Raw genomic sequence first — 27,527 nt, 5'->3', positions numbered from 1 at the left:
TGTCACAGAGGTTCATTTGAATTTGAATGGACCATCAGGAGGATTACTTTCTCACACACACACACACACACACACACACACACAGAGACAATGGGTAAAACCCTGACAGGTCAGGCAGTGATAAACTCTTCGCTTCAGACTCTTTTTTTCGTGTTGTCACCTGTTCCTGCAGTCTCTACCTACCTGTCACTCACAGCAGGGGGCTTAAAACCAGCCATCGCAAGACAAAGAAAACTTCACATGACACCGATGGTGACATGAGGAACGCTGTGTGCTGAGGGGTTCAGGCGTAGTGGTGGTATTAGAGGGGTTTGTCGAAGATGCCAGAAGGAAAGAGAAGAAAGGAGAGTTTTAAATAAAACACACCACAGTGAGTTTTAAGTGGTCGCAAAAATAGAAATCTTTTTTCTAGACTTTACTTTGGTTTTACCCCTTTAGTTGTGCTTTTAACCAGATCTAATATATATGACTTCAATCACAGTATTCTCTATATGTGTCCTAAATGGCGCCCTGTCCCCCTATATAAAAGTTCATATAGACACTGTTATGGCCTTATCCTCCCCCAGCCACTCTATTCAGACAGTACCTGAGCTGGGCTGATGTCTGATGATAAATGTGTGTGTCCTGATGGCGAGGCTGAACCAGCACATCGCATCACACCAGGAAGACACATGCGCATACACACACACGCGTGCATGTTTCATTGTGATAAGCAGTGGATAGCCTTTGGCCAGGGTGGTTGCTCCAGACTGATTTAACTCCACCCTTCTCCTATTCAAATGGAATTTGCTTGAGTAGGAGGTTAAACAGAGAGAAGAAAAAGTAAGACTTGTCAAATTAGCAGCTTAGCGAATCTCCTGCCAATTGTCATTCAGTCTAATTAAAAAATGGCTAATTTTAACGTGCATAACTTCAAATAAGTGCTCAGCGTTAAAGTCCTGGCTGTCAGGTGTAAACAAGCCATGTGACGGTAGACTGTAGAGGAGGGAGGGGGAAATCAATCGACATCTGTTAATTTATCTCAGGCAGGAGACCAAATTGAAAAATTGATTGCGATTGCTCCTGCTGACACACAATCTGCATTGTGATCAAGGAGCAATACATCGCAGCACCTGCTTAGTAAACGATAATGGGCATTTCAGTGGTTGTAGCCAAGGGCTTTGTCTCGCCAATATAGACCAAATTGGCCATCTTTACCGGCCTGTGGCAAGAACAGAAACATACACACACACACACACACACGCGGGAGTCTGGAGGATAGGAGTGCAGGTGAAATGTCTGCAGAAAATGCCTTGAATCAGAGAGAGTAGTGATTCAGCTGGTAGTGAACCATAGTTTTCATTATGAAGCTCTAATGAGTGAAAATGAGAGACAATAAATCCATTCAGTTACAGAGAAGCTCCTTGGCTCTGCAGTCACACTAATGATATTGGATGCATCCCAAATGGCATCCTGTTCCCGATATAGTGAACTACATTTGACCAGAGCCCTATGGGCCATGATCAAAAGCAGTGCACAATATAGGTAATAGGGTGCCATTTGGGACGCATTCCTTGCATTTCCCTCTTTTAATAATACTGGGACCAATCCATATGTCCCCTGACTCGTCTCGACAGTATTGCTCCAATTTAAATCAAAGGGGAAGGGCAGGGCAGAGAAACACCTCTCTTTAGGGAAAGAGATTTCCGGTGGGAAAGTAATTGATACTGCAGTCAGTGACAATTTATAAGCATGTTGAAAATATGTTTATGACCACGTGTCACTTTTCCCTTTTCATTGTTCTACATACCAAGAGACATTTTACAGCTGTTGGTCCTGTTCATTTGCAGCAGCAAGGAGTCAACAAATGGCAACAGTAAAGCCGTACATGTGTGGAAGATCTAAACTGAGAGAACCAGAAGTATGCACATCAGGCCTGCTGACAGATAGCCTCCTGGTCTGGGATGAAATTATTGGTGGGTGATACATCAGGAATGCACAAACACACACAAGCACAAACACACACACACACACACACACACACACACACACACGTGACACACACTGCATCTATCACACTTCTGTCATCATGAAGTGCTTTGAGAGACAAGTCAAGGATCATATCACCTCTACATTACCTGTCACCATAGGCCCACTTCAATTTTCTTACCGGCCCAATAGATCCACAGACGATGCAATCGCCATCACACTGCACACTGCCTTACCATATCCGGACGAGGAATAACTATGTAAGAATGCTGTTCATTGACTATAGTTCAGCACTCAACACCATAGTACCCTCCAAGCTCATCATAAAGCTTGAGGCCCTGGGTCTGAACCCCGCCCTGTGCAACTGGTCCTGGACTTCCTGATGGGCCGCCCCCAGGTGGTGAAGGTAGGAAACAACACCTCCACTTCGCTGATCCTCAACACTGGGGCTCCACAAGGGTGTATGCTCAGCCCCCTCCTGTACTCCTTGTTCACCCATTACAGTGCGGCCAAACACGTCTCAACTCAATCATCAAGTTTGCAGACGACACATCAGTCGTAGGCTTGATTACCAACAATGACGAGACAGCCTACAGGGAGGAGGTGAGGGCTCTAGAAGTGTGGTACCAGGAAAATAACCTCTCACTGAAAGTCAACAAAACAAAAGAGATGATCGTGGACTTCAAGAAACAGCAGAGGGAGCACCCCCCCCATGCACATCGACAGGACCGCAGTGGAGAAGGCAGAAAGCGTCAAGTTCCTCAGTTTACAGATCATCGACAAACTGAAATGGTCCACCCACACAGACAGTGTGGTTAAGAAGGCGCAACTGCACCTCTTACACCTCAGGAGGCTGAAGAAATTTGGCGTGGCACCTAAAATCCTCACACACTTTTACAAATGCACAATTGAGAGCATCCTGTTGGGCTGTATCAGGAACTGCACCGCCCGCAACCACAAGGCTCTCCAGAGGGTGGTGCCGTCTGCCCAATGCATCACTGGGGGCAAACTACCTGCCCTCCAGGACACCTACAGCACCCGATGTCACAGGAAGGCCAAAAAGATCATCAAGGACAACAACCACCCGATCCACTGCCTGTTCACCCCGCTATCATCCAGAAGGCGAGGTCAGTACAGGTGCCTCAAAGCTGGGACCAAGATACTGAAAAACATTTCTATCAGACTGTTTAAATAGCCATCACTAGCACATCAGAGGCTGCTGCCTATATACATAGACTTGAAATCACTGGCCACTTTAATAAATGGAACACTAGTCACTTTAATAATGTTTACATATCTTGCATTACTCATCTCATATTAGGGCTGGGCGATATGACAATATATTTTGTGTGACGATAGACGCTTTGCGTCGTCCAATTGCAAAGCAAACAAACATGGAGGAGAGTGAACGTACCAAAAAGAAGGGCTTCTTCGGGCGCATGGACGTGGTTTGGGTATGAAAAGTCTGACACGGACCAGAAAACCGTCCTCTGCAAAATATGCCGCAGGCCAGTCCCGACAACAGGCTCAAACACCACTAACCTCTTTTACCACCTACGCAAGAATCATGTGAAACAATACGGAGAGAGTATGGATGAGACCCAAAAATGTAGTCGAGTGCTCAACAAACCTCCGACTCAGACGTTGAAGAGGCTTTTGCCCACGACACATCATATGGCAAAGAACCACGAAGATGGAAGGAGATAACAGCTGCCGTTACGACTTACATCTGCAAAGACATGGCCCCAATTTACACGGTCGAGAAATGGGGGTTTCGTGAGTTGGTGCTAACACTCGACCCAAGGTACCAAATGCAAATTGATATGTGACACATATTAATGCCAAAATAACATGCAAAACAGGCAAGCTAAATATATTTTAGACCTGTATTTATTTTGTTTGCAACTATAGTTTAAGTCTTTCTATTGACCTTCTTAGATTGTATACATTCACATTTTATATTTTGTTACATGCTTAATTGAAATTTGCACAAAGGTTCGAAATAAAAAGGAGAAATAATCAAATATGAGTAAGTTCATTTCGTTTGTTGAGTTTAATTGAACATGTGATAAGAAATAGGCCTTTAGATTTTATATCAACTATTTATTCATTCAACTTATAGAAAATGTGCTATATCATGATATGTATCATTATCGGGATATGAAATGACCTATATCGGGATATGAGATTTTGTCCGTATCGCCCAGCCCTATCTCATATGTATATACTGTATTCTACACTATTCTACTGTATCTTAGCCTATGCTGCTCTGACATTGCTCGTCCATATAGTTATATATTCTTAATTCCATTCCTTTACTTAGATTTATGTGTACTGGGTATATGTTGTGTAATTTGTTAGATATTTCTTGTTAGATATTACTGCACTGTCGGAGCTAGAAAGACAATCATTTCGCTACACCCGCAATAACATCTACTACACACGTGTATGTGACCAATAACATCTACTACACACGTGTATGTGACCAATAACATCTACTACACACGTGTATGTGACCAATAACATCTACTACACACGTGTATGTGACCAATAACATCTACTACACACGTGTATGTGACCAATAACATCTACTACACATGTGTATGTGACCAATAACATCTACTACACACGTGTATGTGACCAATAACATCTACTACACACGTGTATGTGACCAATAACATCTACTACACACGTGTATGTGACCAATAACATTTGATTTGACACTGGGAAAGATGAATCTGATGAACATGATGAATGTCGTGCTGCGGCTTCCCCCTGGGGCCATAATCATGACAAACTACCCACACACAGATGAGCTAACCTTAATGAGCTGAGCTAAAGTTAATGTGATAACAAGACATGTAAAAGCAACATATGATAACATGAAACTACACATGTGAAAACATGAGCTCATGTGAAGTGAATGTGACAACATGGGATGCAACATTTCAACAATGTTTTTCCACATGTCAAAATGCAATTCCACTTGTAAGAGATTGAATTTGCACTTTCACATGTGAATGTGAATGTTTGACATTTTCCACAAGCTTCCCATAATAAGAGGGGTGAATTTTGGCCCATTCCTCCTGACAGAGCTGGTGTAACTGAGTCAGGTTTGTAGGCCTTGCTCGCACACACTTTTTCAATTCTGACCACAAATTTTCTTTAGGATTGAGGTCATGGCTTTGTGATGGCCACTCCAATACCTTGACTTTGTTCTCCTTGTTCTTCATTTTGCCACAACTTTGGAAGTATGATTGGGGTCATTGTCCATTTGGAAGACCCATTTGCGACCAAGCTTTAACTTCCTGATTGATGTCTTCAATATATCCACGTTATTTTCCTTCCTCATGAAGCCATCTATTTTGTGATGTGCACCAGTCTCTCCTGCAGCAAAGCACCCCCACCACATGATGCTGCCACCCCCGTGCTTCATGGTTGGGATGGTGTTCTTCGGCTTGCAAGCATCACCCTTTTTCCTCCAAACATAACAACATCATTATGGCCAAACAATTATATTTTTGTTTCATCAGACCACAGGACATTTCTCCAAAAGTACGATCTTTGTCCCCATGTGCAGTTTATGGCGGTTTTGGAGCATTGGCTTCTTCCTTGCTGTCGATATAGGACTCGTTTTACTGTGGATAGAGATACTTTTTTACTTGTTTCCTTCAGCTTCTTCACAAGGTCCTTTGCTGTTGTTCTGGGATTGATTTGCACTTTTCAATGACAACAATATTGAGTAAACAATGAACACTTTTATTGGAACTTAATATAATACTTAAATAAAATCAATTTAGTCTCCAATAAATAATGAAACATGTTCAATTTGGTTTAAATAATGCAAAAACACTGTTGGAGAAGAAAGTCAAAGTGCAATATGTGCCAAGTAAAAAAGCTAACATTTAAGTTCCTTGTTCAGAACATGAAAACATATGAAAGCTAGTGGTTCCTTTTAATATGAGTCTTCAATATTCCCAGTTAAGAAGTTTTAGGGTGTAGTTATTATAGGAATTATAGGACTATTTCTCTCTATACCATTTTGCATTTCATATACCTATTGGATGTTCTTATAGGTACTTTAGTATTGCCAGCCTAATCTCGGGAGTTGACAGGCTTGAAGTCATAAACAGCGCAGTGAATCAAGCATGGCTATGAGCTGCTGTTTGAATGAATGCTTACGAGCCTGCTGCTGCCTACCACCGCTCAGATTGCTCTATCAAATATCAAATCATAGACTTAATTCTAATATAATAAACACAGAAATACGAGCCTTTGGTCATTAATATGGTCAAATCCAGAAACTATTATTTTGAAAACAAAACGTTTATTCTTTCAGTGAAATACGGAACCGTTCCGTATTTTATCTAACGGGTGGCAACCCTAGGTCTAAATATTACTGTTACATTGCACAACCTTCAATGTTATGTCATAATTATGTAAAGTTCTGGCAAATTAATTACGGTCTTTGTTAGGAATAAATGGCCTTTCAACAGTTCGCAACGAGCCAGGCGGCCCAAACTGCTGCATATACCCTGACTCTGCTTACACTGAACGCAAGAGAAGTGATACAATTTCCCTAGTTAAAATATTGCCTGCTAACATGAATTTCTTTTAACTACATATGCAGGTAAAAAAAAAAAAAACTTGTGGATTGATTTTAAGAACGGCATTGATTTTTATGGTTAGGTACATTATTGCGACGATTGTGCTTTTTTCGCGAATACGCTTTTGTTAAATCATCATCCGTTAAGCTGTGATTCGATGATAAATTAACAGGCACCACATTGATTATATGCAACCATGTGTAGTTAACTAGTGATTATGTGAAGATTGATAGTTTTTTTTTCTAAGATAAGTTTAATGGTAGCTAGCAACTTACCTTGGCTCCTTGCAGCCACAAGGTCCTTTTGATGCTGCACTCGCGTAGCAGGTGGTCAGCCTGCCACGCAGTCTCCTCGTGGATTGCAATGTAATCAGCGTCCAAAAAAGGCAGATTACCGATTGTTATAAACTTGGTATCGGCCCTAATTGATCGGCCATGCCAATTAATCGGTCGACCTCTAATGGGAAGGCAAAGCTCTAGCTACTGTATGTGGCAGAGCATAAGAAGCTACTCACACTCCTGACACTGGGTTTTCACACACACACACACACACAATATGTTGTCTCTACTGCTATCAGGATGCTCATTTGGTCCGACAGCCAGTGTTTAATGGCCAATTTTGGTGTATTATGTGTATAAATCACAGACAGTAATGCTCTTTTATGTTGGTGGAGATTGTCTTTGTTTCATACCCAAACGACAACAACCTAAAAACTCCCTCATTGCTTGTTGTCATCCCTTTGTGTCTCAAATTCTACTTGACAAGATCACAAAGCCCCCAGCGTCTTCGCAGGATTTCTCACAAGCCGGTTATTAAGCTATAAATATCCATATAAAACTAGTCTTGCTTGGCACCATCACACACTAATGAAGGGAGTCAAGTGGCGCGCGGCAGATATGCCCTCACATGCACGCTGTCACAAGCTATTTAATTGAACTTCAGGAAATGGTTTCCCCATTGTTTTCTAGAAGCCTCCTCTCCCTCTCATCATTATGGGACTAATATGCAGTGCTTATTGTCTCTTATTGTCATCAGCAGTCATGCAAAGTTTCACATAACGATTCCTCCCCTTCTACACAATCTCTGTTTCCTTGGGCTCATCTGTCTCAGTGTCTGAGTAGGAAAAGGATCACGGCAGTGAAGTACAGCAGGGCTGGCGGAGGCAGGGCACTTAGGCTCTTTTGACCCTTCTGGGCTGGAATGTACTGGTCTGGTTATACATCCACATATTGTCTGGATCCATGCTTGAAAGGATAATGTGTCAAGACAATATATGAGCCAGCTCAGTATAGTTCTGGTCTTTATGATAATGTAAAAAGGGTATTATCTCCACCCCCCCCAGATTCTGTCAGAGGAACAAAGGGAGGCGTGGCAACATGCTGGAGTTACTAGGAAAGGTCCACTGCAAAACGGCACCACAGCCTGATCTGGACCTTTTGGGAGGCTGAGGGAACTAGAGCAATGTTTGGTCGTGGTCAGAAGCATGGAGGGGAACGTATGATAGATGGGATATGGATGGTTCCCAGGGTCAGGTGTGTGTGATGTGGAGAGGAGAAGTGTGTGTGTGTGTGTGTGTGTGGGTCCCTTCCATGCAGCGAGTCTCTGTCTCCCAGCAGGATAGGCTAATCATGATCACATACACAGACCGGAAGCAGTGTGTGCAGTGCAGGTGTATAGAAAAGATGGATGCAGAGACGAGAAAAGAAAGGGGGATGAGGGGAGGATGAGAAGACGGGTTAAACACTGAGGTGACGAGCTGTCCCAGTTTGGAAAAAAGACAGCATGATGGATGAAGAGAGGGGAGGAGTAGAGGCAGAGACCAGGAAGAAAAAGCAGGTTGCGACAGCAGGATGGCAGGTGACAGTGTGTGACGATAGAGCTACACTGTGTTGATTAAGCGTGGAGTGTAGAAGGTCAGGACCATGGTTTTGAAGTCAGGTGTCATGTGCTGTTAGATGGTGCTCTTCTATTCTGACCTGTAGGTGAAGACCAGGCTCATCACATCTAAGGGTATGCGAGTCAAAGGACCAGTAACAAACACAAGGAGAAGAGAGGGAGGGAGGGGAGAGGAGTAGCAACTACAGTAGCTTTCATGGTCCATAGAGTGTAATTATTACACAGAACATTGAAGCCAGCACAGTGCAGGGACAACAGCCAGACTGTCTGTCCCAAACATTGCCCTGATTACGACAGGGAGGATGCAGGGGGGAGGCAGGGTGGCATCAGAGTTAAAGAATAGTCAGAAGGTTCTATTAGTTCCTTTGTTCTCTCCTGTCATCCTTGTAAGACAGTGGTTGACCGAGGAAGGAAGGGAAGCCAGGCTTAGGATGATGGGATTAAGTTTGGCTCGTTTGAGGCCAATTGCCGGTTTGAGAGCAGTGCCAGAGACAGAAGAGGACAGAGGAGGAGAGCTGCGAGTGTCAGTGATTATTAGAGGGTAGGAAGGCTAGGAGGAGGAGGCGGTTCAGCACTGAAAGACTAAAGCATCGCCGTCGTGCTATGCCATGTCTCAGCTTGAGCATGACAACCCCAGAACAGTCTCAGCTGGGTGGCTGGCTGGTAGCTGGCTGGTGCCTCGCAAAGTGGGTGTGCTGCTGTTTCAGAGGCTGTGGCACCACCGCATGTGTTACCTCATATACTGCTGTGAGGCGTATGTCAAAATGAACAGAATGACAGCCACATCCCAGGATCAGTAATGAACCACCATACCTTGGTGTGTGTAGTATAGACCTAATGAGTGGAGGGGAGTTTGTCTGCCCCTTTTATATAATTACAAAGCCAAGTCAGAGCCATATGTTGCATCATTAATTCAGCGACTATGGTTTTGGAAAGTCTTGTAGAATGTCAGCAGCTAGCAGCTAGCTCCAAATGGAATTCCCCCGACTCTCTGAAGTAGAAATCAAATGAAAACTGGAACGTCAGTAGAATCAGAGAGCAGGATGGAACTGACAATATGGAACAGATGTTTGTAGGAATGTTGACTTTTCCGTGTGGCCCCTTGTCTTGACGTTGCCAACTGCCGGTACGGGTGACTGACAGAACCTGAAGAGAAAGAAAAACCGAAGTGGAGACGAGAGAAAAGCATTTTGGCTGTGTTGGTAGGACTAAGTGGGAGACAGGCTGGCAGCATAGCAGCAAAGTTCTAGATTGCAGAAACTGGGACAGCAGCACAGCTGTGTGTTGGCGTGTCGGGGGACTCCTAGATTGGTGTCACTGTATTTCATTGTCAGGGGGAGAGAGAGAAGAGAAAAAGGAGAGACAGAGAGGCCCTGTTGCAGCTTGTCTGACATTGCCTGGTGGTGGAGAGCAGAGGAAAAAAAGAGAAACATGAGATGAAGAGAGACCCCGTTGTACCTTGTTGCAATGTTTGCCATTGCCCGAAGAGGAGAGAAAGGAGACGAGAAAAAAATGAAGGCTGTTTTGTGTGCATCATTAACGGGCGGGTAAACAGTGGCCTCCAACATTGAAGTGATCCACAGTAGCTGATGTTAGAACTGACTGTAGGTGTGGTGCCTGTCTCTGAGGTGTTATTGGCTCAGCGACCTGCAGCCTGTGGCCTGTCAGTCAAACAGGCGAGGGAGAGAGAAACAGAGGGGGAGAGAGATGAAGAGAAAGAGACAGACGGGGGGGGGGGACTGCTGTTCATTCCCACGACCTCAGTAGACATGTGGAAGAGGATCTGTCTGATCAGCCTGATTCCTGACTGATCAGCCCGATGCCTGACTGGCTGAGTGCCTGCTCTGAGGCTCTCTCCAGTTCAACCAGCAACCAGGAACAATCTGTGGGAGCTAGAACATGTGATGCTTGCAGGATCTATAGGCTTCATTTTCTGCTGTTATTTTACACTTTCACAGTGATGATCTCTGGCTTTGCTTCTGAAGTTCAAAAAGTGACGCTCTTTAGACTGGTAACTCCTACTAAGACAGTATCCTTGTTTAATGCTTTAATGATGCCTTCAAAGTCGGAATATATTACATGGTACTTTAGTGAATCTACACTGAACAAAAATAGAAACACAACATGCAACAATTTCAAAGATTTTACTGAGTTATACTTCATATAAGGAAATCAGTCAATTGAATTAAAGTCATTAGGCCCTAATCTATGGACTGGGAATACAAATATGCATCTGTTGGTCACAGATACCCTAAAAAAAAGGTAGGGGCGAAAACCAGTCCGTATCTGGTGTGACCACCATTTGGAGCACGGCACATCTCATTCGCATAGAGTTGATCAGTCTGTTGATTGTGGAATGTTGTCCCACTTCGATGGCTGTGCGAAGTTGCTGGATACTGGCGGGAACTGGAACACACTGTCGTACACGTCGATCCAGAGAATCCCAAACATTCTCAATGGGTGACATGTCTGGTGAGTATGCAGGCCATGGGAGAACTGGGACATTTTCAGCTTCCAGGAATTGTGTGCAGGTCCTTTTGACATGGGGCTGTGCATTATCATGTTGAAATATGATGTGATGGCGGCAGATGAATGGCATGATAATGGGCCTCAGGATATCATCACGGTACCTCTGTGCATTGATAAAATGCAATTGTGTTCATTGTCTGTAGCTTTTACCTGCCTACACCATAACCCCACCGCCACCATGGGGCACTCTTTTCACAACGTTGAAATCAACAAACCGCTCACACGACGCCATACACGCTGTCTGCCATCTGCCCGGTACAGTTGAAACCGGGATTCATCCGTGAAGAGCACACTTCTCCAGCGTGCCAGTGGCCATCGAAGGTGGGTATTTACCCACTGAAGTCAGTTACGACGCCGAACTGCAGTCAGGTCAAGACCCTGGTGAGGACAACAAGCACACAGATGAGCTTCCCTGAGCCGGTTTCTGATAGCTATGCAGACATTTTTTGGTTCTGAAAACCCTGTTTCATCAGCTGTCTGGATGGCTGGTCTCAGACAATCCTGCAGGTGAAGAAGTTGGATGTGGAGGTCCTGTGCTGGCGTGGTTACACCTGGTCTGTGGTTGTGAGGCTGGATGGACGTAAACGATGTTGGAGGCGGTTTATAGTAGAGAAATTAACATTTAGTTCTCTGGCAACAGCTCTGGTGGACATTCCTGCAGTAAGCATGCCAATTGCATGCTCCCTTGAGAAGTGACATTGTGTGGTGTGATAAAACTGCACAGTTTAGTGGCTATTTATTGTCCCCAGCACAAGGTGCACCTTTGTAATGAGCATGCTGTTTAATCAGCTACTTGATATGCCACACCTGTCAGGTGGTTGGATTATCTTGGCAAAGGAGAAATGCTCACTAACAGGGATGCAAAGAAATGTGTGCACAAAATTGGAGAAAACATTTCTAGGATCTTTTCTTTCAGCTCATGAAACATGGGACCATGTTGTTCAGTGTATTACACTGTACACACAGTTTCTTCAACAACATTGATTCCCTTTACGGCCTCTGTTAGATCCTCAGCCTCTCGATGTATGACAGGTGTTATCTTCAGTGAGAAGGCAAAGTAAACACGCTGGTGACCATACACAGTTCAGTTATCTAGTAAATTACTAAAAGCAGATACCGTGGGACATTGGAAATGTGGGGACATTGTGACTGTGAGTGTTATTCTCTATGAGTGTTGTGTGGCTGGTGTAGCTCTGAGTGAAATTCTCTGTTGAGAGCCGCTGTAAGGGGCTGGGTAGTGGATGGTGAGTGATGGCGGGCCTGAATCGCATTGACTGTATGCTGGGATATATGGGACAGCTGAGGTGATGAAAGATAAACTGGACCCGGGAGAGAGAGCGAGAGTACTGAGACAGAGAGAGAGAGAGCGAGAGAGGACCAAGCCACTCTAGATCTCATCTCGACATATTTCATTCTAAATTATTGCCCTCTTTAAGGACTAGAAGCCTCCCTCCTCTCTCTTCCCTCCGTTTGTTGAGGCGCAAAGGTACAGCGGTACCTCACCCCTACCACAGATATAAAACACCAAGAAAAAAGAACAGATGAATATACAAACAGCATCCTGATGGTTTCCTCTCCTCCCCCTTCCCTCCCTTTACAGACCTCCATGGTGGTAAATAGTGCATGAACGACTCCAACGAACGGAGGCTGTAATTTTGAATGCTGAAGCTTTATTTGCTCAGTTTATTTAAGCCCCAAAATGGCCCCTGATGGAGCCATCAGGCCCCCCTCATTGGCTAATGCTTTAATTAGGTCCATCTGGAAGAGGCTGGAAGGGATGGGAAGGGGAGAGAGCCGCACTCAAGTTGCACACACCCTAATTTGTCTTCCTGCCTGCACTCAGTGACTGGTGTCCCTGCTGATGCAGCCTGGGAAATATTGGGGTAGGGGGGTTGGGATTCTGGCAACAGACCAAACACCCACACACATGCACATAAAGGCGTGAGCACACACATGTACACACACACACACACACACCTCAGTAGCTCCCTACACTACATATTCCATACTGTGAGATACCACCAGAACTGGTTTGGGAGGAGGATACTTGTGACCCTGTATCCTCCCTTTACATTCCCATCATGTACTGGACTGACGGAGACAGTGTTGGGCGCATGCCACTGCTTCAACCTAGAGTTCTGCGTTATCATCCAGCTAAAAGGCATTGTTGGTTTACTGGGGTGAACATTATTACGTAGTCTGGTTATTGTTATTAGAAGACTAAGCTCTATTCCCCCCAGCCTGGAGGTTGACATTGAATTACTGTACTTGATTAGGAATGGGGTCAGTGATGAGTGTCAGTAGCTACTGTAAATCTGCTTGTGTATGTGTGTGTGCGCGTGTGTATTTGCGTTACTGTGTGTGTGTGTGCATCTCTATCTATGTGTCTGTGCATTGGGAATTTCAACACAGCGAAATAGAAGTGAGTCTTTTCCAAATGACACAAAGTCTGTAAAATAGGACATACCTGATCATTGCCCAATAGGAATGTAGGCCAGGTATAAATATTCCTAATCATGTCAATAAATCATAGTAATGTATTTTGCATGTGCTAGATAAGGTTGACCTATTTCCCTAACACATTTACCACAGTCTATCAGCGTCTCAGTTTACAGACTCCAATACTTTATCAGTCCGGCTATTTGCATAAACACATGGGGATATTTCTATACAATAGCAGCAGTATAATTGTGTACTGTAGCCTGGGTTTCTTATCAGTTGTTTGGATATTCTGTATTTACATATGCTTGTCCATGTCCATTCCTCAGAGGGCTATTGTCTTACCAAATAGTTCAGAATAATCTTAGAGCCATTTGCCAGTTTTTTTCATTATTGTGCATTATTATAATAAAAAGTACAATAACGATCAAATACTTTTGGTCATGTAGTGTGGCCACATGCTCATCGAACATCTCATTCCTAAACATGGGCATTAATATGGAGTTGGTCTGCCCTTTGCTGCAATAACAGACGCCACTCTTTTGGGAAGGCTTTCCACTAGATGTTGGAACATTGCTGCGGGGATTTGCTTCCATTCAGCTACAAGAGTATTAGTTAGGTTGGGCACAGATGTTGGGTGATTAGGCTTGAATCTCAGTCAGCATTTCAATTCATCCCAAAGGTGTTCAGTTGGGTTGAGGTCAGGGCTCTGTGCAGGCCAGTCAAGTTCTTCCACACCGATCTCGACAAACAATTTCTGTATAGACCTCACTTTGTGCACAGGGGGCATTATGCTGAAACAGGAAAGGGCCTTCCCCAAACTTTTGCCACAAAGATGTAAGCACAGAATTGTCTCAAATGTAATTGTATGTTGTGGCGTTAAGATTTCCTTTCACTGGAATTAAGGGGCCTAGCTCAAACCAAGAAAAATATCCCCAGACCATTATTCTTCCTCCACCAAACTTTACAGTTGGCACTATGCATTGGGGCAGGTAGCATTCTCCTGGCATTCGCCAAACCCAGATTCGTCGGTAGGACTGCCAGATGGTGAAGCATGATTCATCACTCCAGAGAACGCGTTTCCACTGCTCCAGAGTCCAATGGCCGCAGACTTTACACCACTCCAGCCGACGCTTGGCATTGTTCATGGTGATCTTAGGCTTGTGTGCAGCTGCTTGGCCATGGAAACCCATTTCATGAAGCTCCCGACAAACAGTTCTTGTGCTAACGTTGCTTCCATAGGCAGTTTAGAACTCGGTAATGAGTGTTGCAATCGAGGACAGACTATTTTTCTGTGAACTTGTGTGGCCTACCACTTCGCGGCTGAGCCGTTTTTACTTCTAGACGTTTCCACTTCACAATACAGTTGAACTGGGCAGGGCAGAAATGTAACAACTGACTTGTTGAAGGTGCCACATTGAAAGTCACTGAGCTCTTCAGTAAGGCCATTCTACTGCCAATGCTTGACTATGGAGATTGCATGGCTGTGTGCTCGATTTTATACACCTGTCAGCAACAGTTGTGACTGAAATAACCGAATCCACTCATTTGAAGGGGTGTCCACGTACTTTTATAAATATCGTGTAGCTCTATTAAATTGCTTTGACAACTCTTTGATGGGAAAAGTGATGGCTTTTAAGCTGGCGAATGAAGAGGTGCATTGAATACATCTTGTATACTCAGATTTATTTACCCGTCTCAATGTACAACCTTCTATCGTTGGGTTTTCTTCTAATGACAGATTTCCATAGTGCATTGTTATGGCAACAACGCAGAGATGCTATTGCGGATGCTTCTTCCAAGGCTCACTTTGAGTTAAACTGACCACTTTTCCTTTCTTTCTCTGAGTATGTATTTCTGTAAAACACTTTTTGTTCGGGCCTCCTGATGAGATTGCCGACTTTGCAGCCGTATCTCATGCTAGCAAAGCAGTTTCTGTCAATTTGATTTGTGTTCATAAAATGTGAAGGTGTAGCCTGAGAGAACGTGTTTCGCTAGCATGTAGAGAATAATGCAGTCATTACAGCACGTCAGCTGCTTTTAGCAGTGTCGGGACCTCTAACGTCTACTATTTTGACACAGTGCGCGATCAAAGACTAAAAACACCATTCAACGAACACAAGCCTTTAAAACTGAAATGCGTTTGTTGATCTCTTTCCGGTAAAGACAATAGCTGACTTCTTACTAATTGTAACATCTTCCAAACTACTCCTGCTAATAGCACATGCTGTAGACTAGCAAAGCATGGGACTGCAATCATTTCTATGACAACAAGGACAGCAACAAACTGACAATAAAATATCCGCCAAATTTAAGGTAGTACTTGTCTTTAATAACCTAGGGAAAGGTTTTGGGGAGTGATAAGGGGAAGGATTGAGGGGTAGAGGGAGGGGGGAGGAGGAAGATGCCATACTGTAGGAAGTGATATCGGCCTCAATTATGACTGTCAGTGGAGCGCTGAGCTGAGCTGCTGCGCTGGGCAGAAGGAAGGAGATGAGCTGAGACGAGGCTCCAGCGGAGACTCAGGAACTGATAGCTGATAATCCCTGGGAGCCCAGTCGCAGATGGAGCCATAGCACGGTCAGGTGTGTTAACTGCGACTGGCAGGGAGAGTTGACTCAACTGGGGATGAGGGGAGAGAGAGAGAGAGAGAGAGACAAAGTCCCTGCTTGGTACTGTTACTGGCAACCATTGCGCCTTTTTTAGAGTGGGAGGATTGGAAAACTGGTTGCGGATGGGAAGTGGCACCCTATTCCCTACATAGTGCACTACTTTTGACCAGGTCCCATAGGTGATGTTCCCTCCCAAAAAATTAGGCCCTGAGCAAATTTCAGGTCTACTGACCTCAAACTTGAACGGTGTCAAAATTCTGTGCAACTTCCAGGGCGTGTTTACTTTGAACACTGATGCTGTACCGACTTTAAGTTCGTTATAACAATGACCAAGTAGGCTACTGTGGCTATTTGATCATAATGTAGGCCGAGCAGTTGCCTACCATCAAAAACAATGGAGGATATGTATCCCATAACATTTTAACATAGAAATAGCTGTTCTATCATTCAGCCTACAGTAGCATCCAATGTGTGGTGTTCAATGTAGGCCTACATTCCATGAGACTTTTGAAGAAAAAAAACATGCAGGGCTTGACATTAACCTGCTTATCTACTTGTCCTTCAGACAAGAAGGTGACTGAAAATGTGTTGTTTGATGCAAGAAACCACTTTACAAAATAAAAATGCATTATTATTCCCATACCATTATTACAGAAAATCGGACAGATTATGCTACATTCTGTCTATTGGCTACTAAAAAGATCTTTACCTGACTTGCTTTTCAAAGATGTCTAGAAATGTACATGTTTTGTACTCTTGTATGAAGCAATCACTCCCCTATTGCTGACTACAAATGATCTATAACTGGGCTAATAACTCACTAACTAGCAAAGGATATGAACAAAAAGTGCACACGTGGCTACATGCAGCTCTCGATTTGATCTCAAAACAAGCGCGTCCACTCACGACTGCTAATGCTGTAAACACAGTCCAGTTCAAGGTAAATAGCACGGATCCATATATGGCAATGGTCTATTTGCATATAGGCCTACTGCAGCACTGATTGTTTATGCTGCACCAGTCTGGGTAGAGTACGGGCTGAGTAGTGCATGTCAATGCAATAGAATCCTACTCCGATGCGTTCGGCCTACAACAGAATCTGTTGCGTAGTTTGTTTTGTTTCAGTATGTTGCATTGAAAGTGGCTACTATTGTGTTGATTTTATCACAACTGCCACAGTAGAGGGAAACGTTGATAGTGTTAACAGGGAAAACTCCAGAACAGTGTTCAGAAACCTATTCTGAGTCAAGATCACTTTGAGTCAGAATGCAAGTCGAGATCTACCGCTGAGATTTTTTTTTAACATTACTTAAAAAAACGTAATACTATGCAACGCGAACCAATTAAAACAGTACTGTAGCAATGAGGTTTGTCCAGGTAGCTATAGGCCCAAAACATTATCACGGCATATTGGCTTTGCTTGAATTGGCCTGCCAATGCTTTGTTTTTGGGGCCGTTTTTATCAATTATATTTCAACATTTGAGGTAGGCTATATGATCACACAAGTAATAGATCCATCGTTGTATTACTTGTGAGACACAGCTGAGTGAGCGTACATTTACATCATTTGATTTGTATTTTACTGGGCTGATGGTGCCTGTATCTGATGGTCAGTCTCAGCGGAGGAAGAGCGCAGCAGGCTGAGGGTCTGCCTATCAACATCCCTCCTCTCTCCCTTTCCTCCGCTGACACTGACCAAAAAGGGACACCGTTCTTCCAGCTAATGGCCAAACTGGAGTCGCACCGAAATATTTCTGCCTCGTGTACAAATGTTGTTACTCCTATGAACAGACAGTGAAATATTCCTCAATATTAAAAAAGACCCATGCCGCAAATAATAACAACAACGCAAGCCTATAGATACACTTTCCTACTCATTATTCATTACTGCTGCAGGGCTTGTTGTAGTGCTGAGTGGAAATGGTAAGAATGCACATTTTATGGCTTATAAAAGTGTTGACAGCCCTGAGTAAGAACGTCTCTCTCTCTATATCTCACAGGATCAACTTTGCTGTAGCTTTCTTTTATGCCTGTTATCTTACTGCAGACACGCTCATCTGAGCCATCTGATTGTCCAGCAGTAGACCTATGGTGCACTTGATTTGCTCTGGGCCCACCGGGAAGGCAGAGTTTGTGCCTTCAGACACATGAAATGGTTCAAAATATCAACATTTCACCTATCCGCCGCGCAGGGCAGCTGAATCGGGTGCACCTACCACCAGCAGAGGAGAAAAAAGGAACACAAGGCTTTATCGTTGGGTTTTTTACAGAATGTTCGGCGATCGACTAGGAATGCCTTGGAGATCGACCAGGATCGCGATCGACCAGTTGGTGACTACGGCTCTAGAAAGTTGAGTGAAGTTCAGTCTCGTGCTCCTCTCTATGGGCTGATATTTCTTACTAGGCAGTCCCTGAAAGCCGTGCAGCAGTCTCAGGGCAATGTGCGCGCGCGCAGCTTAGAGGGAACATTTCCCAAATGTAAGTAGTACACTATATAGGGAATAGGGCACCATTTAGGGCATAGTCTGAATTCAATTCCAGTGTGGGCTGTCTGATATTTGGAGCAAATGGAAATAGCTTGTGATCCTTGTTCAGTTAATGTCTCAGAGGGACGGGGTTGTGGCTACAGGACGGGCATGGCTGCCTTCGCCGGAACTATAAAATGGGACGTGATGTTTCCATTATCTTAGAACAAAGAGTTGTGTCAAAGGGCAAAGGGACTATGGAAACAAAGAAACTGTTTGGCCATGTGATATACACTGAGTATACAAAACATTAAGAACACCTGACATAGACTGACCAGCTGAGTCCAGGTGAAATCTATGATCCATAATTTATGTTACCTGTTAAATCCACTTCAATACGTGTAGATGAAGAGGAGGAAACAGGTTAATGAAGGATTTTTAAGTCTTGAGACATTTGAGACATGGATCGTGTATGTGTGCCATTCAGAGGGTGAATGACAAGACAAAATATTTCAGTTCCTTTGAACGGGATATGGTGTTAGGTGCCAGGCGCACCAGTCTGAGTGTGTCAAGAACTACAACGCTGCTGTTTTTTTTATACACAACAGTTTCCTGTGTGGATCAAGAATTGTCCACCGCCCAACGGACATCCAGTCAATTTGACAGTCAACTGTGGGAAGCATTGGAGTCAACATGGGTCAACATCCCTGTGGAACGCTTTCGAAACCTTGTAGTCCATACCCTGACGGATTGAGGCTGTTCTGAGGGCAAAAGGGGGTGCAACTCAATATTAGGAAGGTGTTCATACTGTTTTGTACACTCAGTGAACACTCCATTTGAGGTGTATTGTACAGCAACACATAATGTACAGTACCTGTGTAATCTTCTTATGTCTGTGTAGTAGAACTAATGAAAACATGGCAGTTCCCTTTTTTCAATCCTTTCAGGGTAATGCTTTGTTTATAGCTCAGCTCACTGGTCACCATAGCAGCACCCACTCTTAGCACGCGCTCCAGCAGGTATATCTCACGGGTCACCCCCAAAGCCAATTCCTCCTTTGGTCGTCTTTCCTTCCAGTGCTCTGCTGCCAATGACTGGAACGAACTGCAAAAATCTCTGAAACTGGAGACTCATATCTCCCTCACTGTCTTTACGCACCAGCTGTCAGAGCAGCTCACAGATCACTGCACCTGTACTTAGCCTATCTGTAAACAGCCCATCTATCTACCTACCTCATCCCCATCCCCATACTGTATTTATGTATTTATCTTGCTCCTTTGCACCCCAGTATCTCTACTTGCACATTCATCTTCTGCACATCTACCATTCCAGTGTTTAATTGCTATATTGTAATTACTTCGCCACCATGGCCTATTTATTGCCTTAACTTACCTAATTTGCACTCACTGTATGTAGACTTTTTGTTTTCTTTAGTTCTACTGTATTATGTTTGTTTATTCCATGTGTAACTCTGTGTTGTTGCTTGTGTCGCACTGCTTTGCTTTATCTTGGCCAGGTCGCAGTTGCAAATGAGAACTTGTTCTCAACTAGCCTAGCTGGTTAAATTAAGGTGAAAAAATAATAATAATAATCAAATAGGCTGACTAATGCACATCCACACGTGTGTCGACTCCCAGACAGACAAACCATAGGCAGGTTGAATGTTGAGAGACTGGTTTTGACACGTTCTGTCTTGTGTTGTAGAAGTGCAAGATGCGAAGAGCAAGCAACACTACAAAGTTCCACTGAACTGCTGGCGCAGAAGCTCTGCTCACACAGCCAGACGGCATGTCTACTAAATAACCAAACAACAGTAAAACCCTACGCTCAAACGACAACGACTGTGAATGATGATGAGCAACACCTTTAAATTTGGTTCCGTTACTGTAAATCAGACACAGGAGTGATCATCAATTTATGAGCCAAATATCAAAAGGCCTGATGACAACAAACAGCAATCTGTTGGAGAGTGTATATATATGGTAGAGAGGGTTGCACACACACACACACACACACACACACACACACACACACACACGTTAACATTATGTTCCCATCAAAGGCTTGCTGTCAGTGTGCCCTGCGTGTGTACGCTATCAGAGGACCAGACAGCGCCATCAGAACACAGATGCGCCCTGATTAAGGGGAAAGCAGTGGATGACAGAATTGCATTAGGGTGATGTATGTGTTGTTAGCCAGGAGAGCAGCTAATTCCAAATGTAACACGTGATTCGCCCACGCACGCAATCACACCTGAGTGCCAGTTAAGATCTATTACCTGTGACACAAGCTCTGATGGGCTTTTATACGTTTTTTAAAAAACGTATTTAATTTTTTTAGTTCTGATTTATTATTTTGGCGTATGATAATGAATGTTATGTTCTGGGGTCAGGAATGAGTGTGAAAGCTAAATTACAGTCATTTTAGGGAGACTGGGTATGAAACACTGTGTTAGTGAGGCATCCTTCCTGAGAGGATTTTCCATAAGGACGGACATTCATCTTCATTTTCAGAGACACAGCAGCAAGTGGGCCTAATTTCATATCGCTGTGTTGCTGATGTGAATGCAATGTACTTTACATCGGAACATCAGTAATGACACTGCGTTGAACTCATGTGTTAGCATTAAGTGGTATTGTTATCTTGCAGGTATCAGTGAGTATAGTCTCCTGACCTATACACATATGTAATGTGTGTAATAATGCGCTACTGAGCATTATCAATGGTTGGATTTGCAACATAACTCTCCTATCATTTATTATGTTCGAGTTATGCAGTTGATACTTGTCTGATCAGTGCTAGACCGAGACACCACAGTCCTTCAACTGCCAACGGGTTGTGTTGTTGTGCTCTTAAACAGGTGTGCTGCTTTGGCCCATCTGGCCCCTGTGTGTTTACTAGCTTGTGATTTGTCCTATTTGGTGTGTGTGTCACAGGAGGCTGCTGGGGGGAGGACGGCTCATAATAAAAGGCTGTAACGGAGCGAATGGAATGGCATCAAACACATGGAAACCTCTTATACTGCTCTAGCCATTACCACGAGCCCATCCTCCCCAATTAAGATGTGACCAACCTCCTGTGTTGTGTGTGTGTGTGTGTGCTTGCTAGCCCCTTCTGTCCTCAGCCACTCAGTGGTTTTCAGGTCAGTGTGGTCCTGTGTAATCATGGGGTCATCGTCCGCCCAGCTGCCTTCTCATCATCACAGCACTGACATTGACTCTGCTAACCTTCCCCTCCCTGACTCTGGCTCCTGAAGGGTTGTGCGTGTGTGCGTGTGTGTGTGTTCTGCTGTCAACCGGCGCTGTGTGGTCTAATTAAATGAGACTCCGTATCAGCCGCGGCGTCAGCCTCACAGGCGAACAAAGGTGTTTTGGTTCAAGGATCACGATAAACGTGCACCTGTCTGGCAAGGTCTGGCACAGCTTGATGAACAGAAGGAGCGTGTGTGTGTGACTGGGAATATCTTGGCGTTTGATAAATGTGTGCGTATGGAACACTATGTATATGCTCCTACGTCTCCTCTCTCTCTTAAAGATTTGGTGTGTTTTCGTCTGCAGCATATGTTAGTTTGATCTGGCTGTGTGTAGGTGTCTGCTCTTGTTTACACATGTGCTCGTGTGTGTGCTCACAGACAGTTACAGGGGCTTGTCTGGTTGTGTTGTGTGGGGGCTTCAGTGTTTGTGTGTTGTGTATCGTGTAGGGGCTTCTGTGCTGTAGCTGCAGATGTGGAGCTCCCATCCTGTCAGTGTTGATTCTTACCCCCCTGAGGTGGTGGGTTGTGTCAGGCAGGAGGAGTACTTGGAGTCCCCTAAACCCTCTGTGTCTCCGTGTGTGTGTGTTTTGTGCCGTCGACCTGCGGAGGCTGTCTGGGAGGTTCCCCTAGCTAGCTGGAGTCATTCTCCGTTAATTATAGACCAACCTGCTGACTTTCAAGTGTCTGGCGAAGTCAACCTCTCATGTGTCAGCCTCAAACGTTTTGTTATGTCAGGCTTTGATTACGACGGCTACTCTTGTTGCTCTGTTTGAATGAGCCTTAGATGCTGCGTTTTTGTGTGTGTGTGTGTGTCATCTCTCAGCGGAAGTCCCTCCCTGGTTGGTTTGTCAAATTAGTGCCTCAAAGAAACAACGTCTTTTGTGAGAAAATAACTCGCATCATATTAGAAATGTGTTTTTGTCGGTTAAAGTGACAATTTTTTAAGCCTATATTAAATAGTGTTGATTGGGTGAGCAATTCATATGAAATAGACAGTGTTGGTTGTGATATTATAGAAAACGAATGGATATTTGTCTTAAGCATCATGCTGCGGTGTGGCAAATACAGCGTTTACATATTTTAATATTTCTCTATGAATACTTCTCAGTAACAAAAATAAATTGCCTGCTTTAGGATTTATTTAAGCTCTTGAATTAATCAGATAAATATTAAAATATGTAAACACTGATATTTTCATATCAATTGCTCACCCAATCAGCACTATGTGTGTAGATTTTGTTCTAAAAATTCATATTTTTTCACCAAGGAACATTTTCACAGGCTTTACACCCTAAAGGTTATTTAGAGAGATAAATCTATGTAGCAAACTACTCCTCTGCCCCTCCAGCATTAAGCTGCCTTGCTAAAAGTCTCAAGATGTCATCTTGCATTATAGCTGACTTCCAGTTCCCTCTGGGACAATTACTAGCTGTCAGGCCCTAGTGCCTCAGATCTCAACCCTCAAGATGCATCCCAAATGGAACCATGTTCCCTATATGGTGCACTAATCTTTACATACCTATGGGTCTTGATAGTGCACTATATAGGGAATAGGGTGCCATTTGATTTGTGCCCTCAGCCCCCGACCCTCAGCCCTACATTAAGGAGGCCGACACAGGAACCTGTGCCCCCTCTGCCCCCAAACCTGCTCCTAATGTCAGCCTGACAACTCACTGCCTGCTTCAGCCTCTCTCTATGCCACATAAACAGAACAGGAGAATGGCCCTGCCTTTGCAGATGGATCACATTGAATAGCTTCTGTCAGAAATGAACACGCCCTGAGTTTTTTGTGGTTGCTCCAAGGTAAGTGTGGTGGCGTAATGCATTTAGTTTATTCCATTGTAGATGGAGAGGGTTTGGTATGTATGTATTTAGTTAGGAGATGAGGACAGTTCCCTGCTCCTAACTAAACTAAATGTCCTTTACCTGTACCTGTTGCTCCCCAGCAAACATGAGCCCATTGGCCCCATGTGGGCTAGCTCACACCAAGCCCACATCCACTCAACACGGGCTAGCCCACACCAAACCCACACCAGCCCAAAACAGTCTAGCCCACACCAGCCCAACACAGTCTAGCCCACACCAATCCCACATCGCTTACAAAATCCCAGCACGGGCTAGCTTACAACAGCCCAACACGGGCTAGCTTACAACAGCCCAACACGGGCTAGCTTACAACAGCCCAACATGGACAAGCTTACAACAGCCCAACACGAGCTAGCCTATAACACCCCAACACGGGCTAGCTTACAGCAGCCCAACACGAGCTAGCTTACAACAGCCCAACACGAGCTAGCTTACAACAGCACAACACGAGCTAGCTTACAACAGCACAACACGAGCTAGCTTACAACAGCACAACACGAGCTAGTTTACAGCAGCCCAACACGGGCTAGCTTTACAACAGCCCAACACGAGCTAGCTTACAACACCCCAACACGGGCTAGCGTACAATAGTCAAGAATGGGCTAGCTTACAACAGCTCAACATGGGCTAGCCTACACCAAGCCCAGCATGGGCTAGATTATAATAGCCCAACACGGGCTAGCTTATAATAGCCCAACACGGGCTAGCTTACAACAGCCCAACACGGGCTAGCTTACAACAGCCCAACACGGGCAAGCCTACACCAAGCCCAGCATGGGCTAGTTTACAACAGCCCAAAACGGGCTAGCCTACACCAAGCCCAGCTAGAGGCAGGGCTCATTAGAATATTTGGAAGCATGGTTTGCACAGAGTTCTTTTTGTGCAACCGTTACTGAGACTGTCATTGCAGTATAAGTATTCTGTTGTGTGATAACCCTCTCAAAATTAACTTTAAAAAGACATATTGTAAAAATATATATGATAGTAACAACTTGTTTGTCTTTCTGATACAATGTAATATGTTCCCTAAATACCTTTACGGCTTGAAAATTATGCAATTTATGCCTTTTTAAATAAATTATTTCCTATTTCATAGCAAATGTGGATCAACCCAATGTGGGAAGCCTACATCTGCTGTCGCTCTACGACCTGTAGTTCTATGAGCTGCAGTTATATACTGAACAAAAATATATGCAATATGCAACCATTTCAAATATTTTACTGAGTTACATTTCATATGAGGAACTCAGTCAATTGAAATAAATAAATTTGGCCCTAATCTATGGATTTCACATGACTGGGAATATAGATACACTGTATACATATGTTGGCCACTGTGAGTTCTAAATGAACCTAGTAAAACTCACGGATGATTACTAAAGCTTAAACCAAGTTTATTCACCCATACAGCTGCATAAGACAAAGACATGGTTCCACCAGTGGTAGTACATATACCCCAATTTGGGTGACGTCCTCCTTCTCTCTGAACATTACATATTTATTTCTAGGCAGGAAATGACGTTTTGAGGGCCATAAACGGTTCCTTCTCCCCTAATGTGACCTGACCTCGGACCCCTTCCTCACTAAACCACATCTTCCATCCTTATCAGTGCCTGCCACATGCGATTGTCCTTCCTTTACTCAATACATTCCCAGCTTAATTGCCTCCACCAAATACATTCCTCCTACAGATAACCATTAACTTCTGGTGTAGACCCTAGACTATAGCACTCAATATTTCAATAGGATACCTGATAATTAACACTATTCCAAGTTTCGGAGTCAGAACCCAGAATCCATCATCACAGATACCTTAAAAAAAGGGGCCTCACAATGGGCCTCAGGATCTCGTCACGGTATTTCTGTGCATTCAAATTGTCATAGATATAATACAATTGTGTTTGTTGTCCGTAGTTTATGCCTGCACATACCATAACCCCAACATGGGACACACGGTTTACAATGTTGACATCAGCAAACCGCTCACCCACACGACGCCATAACGTGGTCTGCGGTTGTGATTCCGGTTGGACGTACTGACAAATTCTCTAAAACAACATTGGAGGCGGTTTATGGTAGAGAAATTAACATTAAATTCTCTGGCAACAGCTGTGGTGGACATGCCTGCAGTCAGAATGCCAATTGCACACTCCCTCAAAACTTGAGACATTTGTGGCATTGTGATGTGACAAAACTGCTCATTTTAGAGTGGCCTTTTATTGTCCCCAGCACAAGGTGCACCTGTGTAATCATCAGGATGTTTAATCAGCTTCTTGATACGCTACATCTGTCAGGTGGATGGATTATTTTTACGCATAAAATGCACACTAACAGGGATGTAAACAGTTTTTTTTGATAAATAAGCTTTTTGTGAGTATGAAACATTTGAGATCTTTTTTTTCTTTCAGCTCATGAAGCATGGGACCAACCCTTTACATGTTGCATTTATATTTTTGTTCAGTGTATGTCTTGTGTAGTTCTAGGCCTATGTCCTGTATTTCTATGTGTTGTATCTCTACATCCTGTAGTTCTATGTGCCGTAGCTCTACTTCCTGTAGTTATATGTGCTGTAGTGCTACGTCCTGTAGCTCTATGTGCTGTAGTTCTATGTGCTGTAGCTCTATGTGCTGTAGCTCTTCATCCTGTAGTTCTATGTGCTGTAGATCTACATCCTGTAGTTCTCTGTGCTGTTGCTCTACATCCTGTAGTTCTATGTGCTGTAGCTCTACGTCCTGTAGTTCCATGGGCTCTACATCTTGTGTGTGTTAGTGGTTTCCTGCTGTTCCCGACTGTCGCGTGCCATCACAGTGTTGACCTGGGGTGATGGTGGGGATTATTGCTGGTCTGTGTTTCGTTGTCAAATGCCCTTGTCAGGCCTGTAGAAGGTGGAGCTGATGCACCTCCCAATTGTCACCCTCTATTAACTCTGCTCTCCCTTATCCCCTACACACACACACACACACACACACCCTTTGTCCGCCTCTGGCAACTTCCTGTTTTGAGCTGCAGCTTCCCCAGCTCAGCTCGATGCGTTGGGGCCTGTCGGTGACGTTCTCCCCACGGGCCCCCTTTGACCTTCACCACCAGGCCTCTGGGGCTCCTCTCTCTGTCAAGTGTCAGCTGGTTTTCCCAGCCCCGGGCCCCAGACCCCGAACACACACTCCCACCAGGCCCCTGGCACACACTCCCAGTGGGACAGATCAGAACCTCACTCACTGCCAGGGCAGCTAGAACCCGACAGCACCAAGCAGAACTGCCGCCTTTAGCACAAGGCAGAGAGGCAGTCAGGCAGACAACCAGATAACAGACAGACTGACAGACAGACCCGGACATTCTCTTTTACAGGAACAACCTAGTGAAGAGTTGCATGGGAGAGGAGAGAAGATAAATGAGACTTTAGGCACGCTAATTTTCACTCTCCAAATAGTGTCAAAAAACACCTGATGATTGTATCGGTATTTGAAGAAAGATGTAAAACAATTCTTGAAATATTCTTCTTCTCAACTGTTTTGACTTTGAACTGTCAAAGCTCTGGTATGTCAGTCTGTCTGTGTGAGATGTCTCTTATCTGGCGCTCTGGATCTCTCCAAGCTGGCATTCAATTTCCAGACATACCTGTAGGCCTCAGCTTCAAACTGAGTCACTGTCTGAATCCTGCTGTTGGCTCCTCTCTCTCTTCTCTCAAAATCTTTTGGCCAAACAGACACAGATATATCTGTTTTTAGCGATTGAGGTACCTCGTCATTCCATGCTTTCATATCTTATTAAATCACTATCGACGGAGAAGGGCTGCTGACATTTGGTCTGTTTGGAGCTCCACCCTCCTTTATGTGTCATGCTAAGAACTGAACCCAATCTCATAAAGATGTTCCAGAGACAGTGTCTTTCTTT

The 27,527-nt window shown here is 44.2% G+C and overlaps 1 protein-coding gene across 1 annotated transcript in view; it reads left to right on the top strand.

Annotated features, from left to right (window-relative positions):
• adarb2 (adenosine deaminase RNA specific B2 (inactive)) overlaps positions 1–27,527 on the top strand; it is a 224,321-nt gene that overhangs the window by 17,234 nt on the left and 179,560 nt on the right. The window lies entirely within an intron of this gene.

Source organism: Oncorhynchus nerka, linkage group LG22 (assembly GCF_034236695.1).
Source record: "Oncorhynchus nerka isolate Pitt River linkage group LG22, Oner_Uvic_2.0, whole genome shotgun sequence".
NCBI lineage: Eukaryota > Metazoa > Chordata > Actinopteri > Salmoniformes > Salmonidae > Oncorhynchus > Oncorhynchus nerka.
Note: the sequence above shows the minus strand (reverse complement) of the source record. Positions and strands in the feature narration are given on the sequence as shown.